This window comes from Staurois parvus, unplaced genomic scaffold, assembly GCF_062004578.1.
Source record: "Staurois parvus isolate SC_StPar_1 unplaced genomic scaffold, SC_StPar_1.0 ptg000715l, whole genome shotgun sequence".
NCBI lineage: Eukaryota > Metazoa > Chordata > Amphibia > Anura > Ranidae > Staurois > Staurois parvus.
This window is the reverse complement of record NW_028318511.1, coordinates 2,879,773-2,888,073: the sequence shown is the minus strand read 5'-3', so window position 1 is coordinate 2,888,073 and position 8,301 is coordinate 2,879,773.

The following is an 8,301-nucleotide window of genomic DNA, read 5'->3' as shown; positions in this document are numbered from 1 at the left end:
TTAATTTAATAGTTTGAGAGCTTATGTTTTTGTTCATCATTCACATTTGTCTGGACAGCTCAATTTTGCTATGCAACCCAAGACTCCAGTTGTTACCCCCTCCTGACTTCCTTTTCAGTCATGTTAATTAGCTTGGTTGAAGTTGTAGGAACTCATGTTACATATACCTAATTTAGAGTGGGAGGTGAAAGGGGAGTGGTTAACGAGCCCTTGTTTTTGGAAACAAAAGAAAGCTTTTTAAGCTGAAAGACACATGGGTTTAGTTGCCATTTTAGCTCAAGCTGAACAAAGGACTCACACACACGCAAACATACTTTAACACAAAGAAACTAAATATTTTTCTTTCATCCAAGAAACAAACAACTTTTATTTCTTACTTTTATTTTATTTTAAGCTACATTTCTTTTTGTATCTGAAATTGTTATTTTTGTTTTGACTTTGTATCTTTCCTGTGTGATCAAATAAAGTCACACTTATTTTTCTTAGCTTGCTCTAGAAAGGATTTATTCCTACAATCACCTAAAGGCACAAGAATATTAATAGAGTTTTTTCATAACTCTGTAAATCCAACATCTATAAAATTCCTTGATTTCTTTTCCTTCAACTTTTTTTATTAGGTATTTCCCTGGTTTATTCACCCACTGATATCTTTCCTTCGAAACCCCATTAAAAATCTTCCTTGTTTCTTGTTCCATAAAATCCTTTAACTCCTCTCTTTTTAATATTGTCTCTTTTTGTGACTCTGTGGTTATTTTCTTTTTATGTAGTTGTTCCAGTTGGTATAGTTCTTCCTTTAACCATTAGCCGCCCGGCCAATGGCCGTTTGGCGGCTTCAGATGTGCTCCTCCATTCCAGGTGCACGCCATTTGGCGTGCTCCCGCACATGCACCGTTTGCGCTAGTGCAGAGCGGCGCAGCAGTGCGATCTGTCGGCGGCCGTGCACCTCGGACATGGCCGATGACAGATCCGAGTACCGGCTCCCGTTGCTGGTACCATGTGACCTGCTGTGACCAATCACAGCAGGTCACATGACAGTTGTATACATGGATGGCTTCATTCATGATGCCATCCATTGTATACTAGTGCCTAGCTGTGAATGGTCACAGCTAATCACATGCACATGTCATGTGATTAGCTGTGACCAAATCACAGCTAAGCACAAAAAAAAGAAAAAAAAAAAAAAAAAGCTGAATGAATCGATTTCATTCAGGTAAATGCTTGCTTATAGCAAAGTAATTCTTTGCTATAAGCAAATTGTGTAAAAAAAAAAAAAAAAAAATACTGATCACTTCCCCAAAGTAGTACAATGTTACTATGGTAACATGGTCATAGTAAAATATGAAAAAAAATCTTAAAAAAAATAAAAAAAAATGTAATAAAAAATTAAATATAATAAAAAAATAAAAAAAAATTAAAAAAAAATATATATATATATTTTTTTTCATACTGTCACCAGTCAGTGTGTCTGTTCACCGCCATGCCAGTTATATGATGACGCTGTACTGCACTGGTGACAGTATGTAAAAAAAAAATAGTGAAAATAATTTTTTTTCATTTTTTCATTTTCGGAAAAATTATGACAAAAAAATACAACTTCAAAAAACTCGCCATGCCTCTTATGAAGTACGTCGGACTGTCTACTCTGCAAAAAGGGGTCATTTGGGGATATCTGTACTATTCTGACATTCTTGGACCTCAAGAAATTAGATCGGCCGTCAGTACTTTAGGATTGATCAATATTCAGATCTATACCATAGTTTGTGAACTCTATAACTTTCCTACAAACTAAATAATACATCCTAATTTGGGTTATTTTCACCAAAGACATGTAGCAGAATACATCTCGGCCTAAGTTTATGAAGAACAATTATTTATTTGTAAACAGGGGCATGGTCCGATAAAGATATTACTTCTATATTAATTTTCACCAAGGACTACAAGAATTTATGTTCAATCAGCATATAATCTACTGTAGTCTTGAATACATCCTATGCACCACAGAGAAGAATGTATAGTCTCTTTCCCTTGGATGTTTAACTCTCCAAGCGTCCATCAGCTGACACTGATATAACTTTTTTTTAATATTCTTTAGACTCCTCTCTCCTTTTCTCCGGGTGCACAATGAGGCATCGATCTCTGGGTCCATGCAGAAATCAAAGTCACCTGCCACAATCATACTACCCCCTTTAAAATCTATAAGTTTTGTTAATATTCTATCCAAATATATCATTGGGTTTTTATTAGGGCATTAAATATTTGCTAATGTATACTCTCTTCACTGCAAATTTCCTTTTAAAAATAAATATCGGCCTTCTGGGTCTGCCAGATTTTCATCCAGAGGGAATTTTATATTTTTTTCCAAACCCTATCGCCACTCCCTTTGCCTGTCTTATTGGGGAGTCCGCATAGTACCAGGTTGGTAAAAATCTGGAGAACAATTTAATATTTGAGTCCTGGTTTATATGTGTCTCCTAAAGGAACACCACCCTCAATAGATTGTTGATATATTTCCCTTAATACCTTATGTCTTTTTGTTGGAGTGTTTAATCCTTTTACATTATATGTCATGAAATTAACCATATTCCTTCCTCCAATTTAACTGTTTCCCTCTATATATCCTTTGTAGGGGCAAAGATAGACAACATTTTGGAACAAGAAGACCTTCCTTCTTTTCTCTTCCCCCCCCACCCCTTCCCCTCCCTCTCTCCTTCCCCTCCCTCTCTCCTTCCCCTCCCTCTATCCCTCCCCTCCCACCCCACCCACCCCTTCTCCTCCCCTTCTCCTCCCCTCCCTCTCCTTTTCCCCTCCCTCCAAGATCCCCAAAGACTTCTTTTTAGTCCTTGAATCAACTGTGACCCACAGTTCCAGTTGATTCCTTTTGCTAGTTAAGACTCTAAGCATGTACGCCCCTTCAGACCCCGGTCTCTCATCTTATGATCTGAGGTTGGCAGCATGTTTGGCTTCCCTACTACCCACTATAGTACCCCATTTTCTTCTCCCACTTGCCCAATCTTCTTCTTTTTTCTTTTTCTTTCCTTTCTCATTCCCCTCCTGCCCTCCCTTTTCTTTATTTCTATAATTCTCTAGCCTGAGACACATTTACCTTAACCTGAAAGCCCCTTTGGCCCATCCTCAAAGGAGAGGTATTTTATCTCTAAAACATTACCAGCTGGGTGGATGGAGCAGGTCGGCAGAGAGAAGGAAGAGAGAGAAGGAAAAAGCAAAAAAAAAAAAACCCAAACCTTCTGTTTCACCTCCCCCCTTCCCCCCCTCCGCCTATCTCTTTCCAGGAACTCTTTGTCATTTCTCCTATTATTCTGTTTCCCTCCTGCAGACCACCCATCAATTTCTAATGTCTGTAATTTTTCAGACAAGTAATTTAGGTCTTCTGGGAATCTCAGTCTCGCCGATTTCCAGTCCTTCCACCCAATCAAACATGTCGGGAACCCCCAGTTATAACGAATATTTTTATTCTTCATCTGATCTAACAGTGGTTTCAAAGATCTTCTTCTGGCAAGTGTCTCCTGTGCTATGTCTGTGAAAATGTGTACTCTCCATACTTAATATCCGGCATCCCGCGTAGCTTTTTCCAAATTATTTCTCTATCTTCATAGTGGTGGAACCTTACTATCACGCACCTGGGAATATCTGAGGCAATTCTTTGGGATCTTCTTATCCTGTGCACTCTTTCTATGTTCAAATGCTCTGTCTCTCTCCTCCCCATTATTGAATTAAACAATCTACTCATAATATCCCTTAGATCTTCTCCTTGAGACATTTCTGGTAAACCTCTAATCCTTAAATTATTCCTTCTATCTCTGTTTTCCTGATCTTCTAATTTATAGGATATCAGTCTCTGTTCTCTTTTCATTTCCTCCATTTGCTCTTCTAATTTATTAATAACTGGTGCTTGTTTCTCCAGTCTTCCTTACGTTTCCTCTACTCGTGATAGAACTTGTTCCATTTCACTGTATGTAACTGTCATTTCGCTTTCTTTTCTAGCTTTCCAAACATCTCTGAGATTTCTGCTTTTGAGGGCAGAAATCATGCTTCTCCATACTTTTTTTTCCCACTTTCACTTTCAGGATTTGAGGTCTCTTTCTGCTGGTTTCTGTCCAATGCCTCCAAAGACAGTCTCCTTTGCCTGCCAGTACAATTTTCCTCTCCGTGATTTTCTAGCGTTACTTCCTCTGGGCTTTTTTCATGTAAAGGTATATACTTTTTTATTGTGCTTGTATTTAGATTCGACTGAGGGGTTTTCATTCTTCCCCCTTTCACAGATCTACTCTTCATGTTTCTCAAGGTATACGGGGGGATTATAGTGCCAAATGCAGGTTTACTTTCCAGGTTAAGTCCTAAGTATACTGTTCCATCCACCTCTGGGGCCCCCAAGACACCAATATTGAATCCTTAGTACCCCCAAGCACTGCTACAACATACAGGTATACAGTTATTCAGACTTTGGGGTTTACCGCCTCCCACGGCCACTCACCCTTTCTTGTTTGTTGTTTACACTGGCTGTCCTTCGTTTATTTTTTGTTTCCTTCCTGGATCTTGCTGGATTAGCCTTTGTATGTGGGAGCTCCCAGGGCCAGCAGTCTTCTCCTCGGATCTCCACCTTGTGTCCTGCAACCGGCTCTGCAGCACACTCCCCCCGTACTCTGCCTTCCCAGAGGGGTTTCGCCACACTGTTCAGGTGGTCAAACCTGCAATCCGTTAGGGAAGGGGCAGAGAAACTCTTTGCTTCTCTCTCTGTTGTTCAGCTCTCAGGCTCCCAGATTCCCCGCCTGGTCACCTGACCAGTCACATGACACCTCTCGGTCCTCTGCTTCTCTGCCGAGTCCTTCTCCTTCTGGTGACAAGCGGCCACCTCCCTGTTCACAGCCGCTGCACCTTTTTCCACCCTGCTCCCCAATGGGCTGGCCACACAGTGCTCCCCTGCAGCTTAGCTTCACAGCAGCAACACAGGCAAGCGGGGGAGGAATTAGATGTGGGCCATTTCCTCAGTGGGCATGGAAGCCTCTAGCACACACCGCCATAGAGCGCCATGATCATGCCCCTCCCCCCAAGGTTCTGTTCTATGCTCATGAAGTCTGTTTCTGATTGTTTGGTCAGAGACATTCACACCAATGGCCTGCTGGAGGTTATGTTGTAGGGCTCTGGCAGTGCTCATCCTGTTCCTCCTTGCACAAAGGAGCTGATACCGGTCCTGCTGATGGGACCTGCTACGGCCCTGTCCAGCTCTCCTAGAGTAACTGCCTGTCTCCTGCAATCTCGTCCATGCTCCAGACTATACGAGGAGACAAACCCTCTGGAAATGGCACGTATTGATGTGCCATCCTGGAGGAGTTGGACTGCCTGTGCAACTTCTGTAGGGTCCAAGTACCGCCTCATGCTACCAGTAGTGACACTGACCCTAGCCAAATGCAAAACTAGTGAAAAACAGTCAGAAAAGATGAGTAGGGAAAAAATGTCAGTGGCCTCCACCTGTAAAACCATTCCTGTTTTGGGGGTCATCTCATTTTTGCCCATCTAGTGCATCTGTTGTTAATTTCATTATCACCAAAGCAGCTGAAACTGATTAACAACCCTCTCTGCTACTCAACTGACCAGATCAATATCCCAGGAGTTTAACTGACTGGATGCTATAGTCAGATTAAAAAGTGTTCCTTTAATTTTTTGAGCAGTGTGTGTGTATATATATATATATATATATATATATATATATATATAATTTTTTTTTTCTAATAATAATTACTGATTTATTTCATTTTTGTACATGTGTGTTTTTAATAAACACTCATGCATGATATTAGCATTTATGTAATGGTTGTGAGTTATCCCCATTATATATCTATTACCTGAATGCCCCATGCAGGACCATTTTTTGCCAACATTGTTGTGTGCAATACTGTGCTGGCAGGCCCATTGATATTTATTGGGACATGTGGCTGCATGGACACAGCCACTGTGTCCCAATATGACAACCATGTGGGTGTGGGTCCATGTTCCCGAATTCACGCTGGGTGCATTCAGAACCAATGCCGGAACAAGGTCATGCAGCGCCCAGGGAAAAGATACAAAACTGCCCCCCCCCCCCTTTTGTGCAAGCTTAGGGAATTCTATGCCCAGAAGTTGTCTGCTTGTCAAAATCAGTGCGCAGCGCCAGATCTTTCAGTCAGGTAGTGTAAGGAAATATATCATTCAACTGGCATCCATTTTGTACAATGCCTCTATTCAGAGATGTCCCAGCTTTAGTTTAATTTCTCAGGAATTGCTTTCATTTTTCAGTAAACGGATGCACCTTATATAGTACCCCTCAACAATTTGCAGAATGCAATGTTTCATTGGTTATTCTGATTAAGCAATGCCTGTTGAGTTTCTGTATATCATCTCTTACTTTGTATTATACTTTTAGAAATACTGCTTTTACACTTTGGTGTCTGGAGCTTTATTTCTCCTTGATCCAATGGTAGAGAAAAGCAAGGACAGGTCGGGCTACAGACAGGCGGAAATCGATCCTATCAGGTAGTTTAGTGGAAGTGTGCAGTTGCACTGTGGGACCTTCCGGCTGTATTCTCTGCCTCTTCTGGTTTCTTTGTGCCAGAACCAAATGCACAGCAGGAATGCCAGTTACAGTGGAATATGTACTTACACAGGTTAGGGAGAAACAACAGGTTGTTTCTGTCAGATTACCTTGCTATGAATTAAATATTTAATATCTAATACTTTAGGGAAAAAAGTGGTGGAAAATAGCAAGTTTTGCAGCTTTAACAATGGGCACATGTGCTGATATTTCTTTAAATTTAAAAGTTGCTGTTTGGACTTTTTTCTTTTTGTTTAAAATAGCTTAAATAATATAATACAACAAAAATATTAAACAATTTGTGAAGATAGACTCACACCAGGTGCCACAGGGCTGTGTTACAGTGGTTATTTCAGCGCAGTCCCACTGCAGAATATAGACCAGTGTTCTCTAAACTGCAGTCCTTTGCTTGCCTTTATCTGGCCCTTGGGGCACTATTCCTCCCATTAAAACCAATAGTAGGGCACTGATGTTGGGGCATTTTCTACTCCCACTGTCCACAGACTCGACCCCAAGGCCTGAAGGAAAGTAAACTGGCTCTTTGTTTATAAAGTTTGGAGACCCCTGATATAGACCCTTGGCATCTGCCTGGCTGGTTAACACCACAGTGTTGTGGTGATATGCACTGAAAAAAATATTGCATGCGCTACTTTTTTTTAGTGCAGTGGGAAGCAATACATGGTGCAGCCAATTTAACTTGATGAGTCAATGTTTTTTTTTGTAAGTGTACAGTATATTGCGCCACAGTTGCTGCATTGGCACTGCTGTCATCTCACTGCACACCAGCCACTGTGTTCTAAGGCATCAGCGGGTGTGACTGTACCATAAGGGTAACTTCACACTGCCCCACTACGCTTTGGATGCAGTGTGCTTGTAGCCCAGTGAACCTGTAGTTTTGATGTCGGTTAGCTGTGTTTTTCCATAGACATCTATAACGTACTGCAACTTTTGGTCCACCAAAAGTCCTGCTTGCAGAGCAGCTAACCTGCCCCAAAACCATGGTTATGCTGCGCTGACCCTTCACTGCAGGCTAAGCACAGTGGGGCAATGTGAAGTCACCCTAAAGTTATTTTATGTTTGTTTTTATAATTCCTTTATTTTTTTACATCTACGAATGGATTTGTGTTTGTTAGCAAATCCATTCATAATTCTGATCTCTGAAGTGAGTACAGTGATCAACCACCATTGTCCTCGCTTCAAATTTGTACATTTATATGAATGGCTTGTTTGCTTTCAAACCCATTGATTATGTATGTTATGATTATGTATTGATTATGTATGAATTCAAAGGCATTCATACTCTCAGAGGCTGCTGTCAGATGTGGACACTGGGGACAGTGCTGCTGGCTTTTTAGTACATATACATGGACAGATTGAGACTGTAGGGTTTTCTGCAGCAATTTCTGCTTCTGGGACAGGAGCGGTGTGGGGGAAGGGACTCAGAGGGGGAAAATAACAAAAAGTGGGAGAGGGTAAGCAAACTCCACACAGTCCTGATATGACAGCGCTCCTGTAAATAGAAGCTGTGCCCACAGGACTAAAGAGAGATACACTGACAGAGGGGAGGAGCTGGAGGGAGAGAGAACTCCGCCCCTACATCTTCCCGTTTCTGTCCTCCTCTCCTGTACACTTCAGTAGTCATCTGTGGGGTGTGCTCTATGTCCCCGCTCCTCTCTCCTGCCAGTGCAGAGCTTCTGTGTGTCTGGCAATACCAC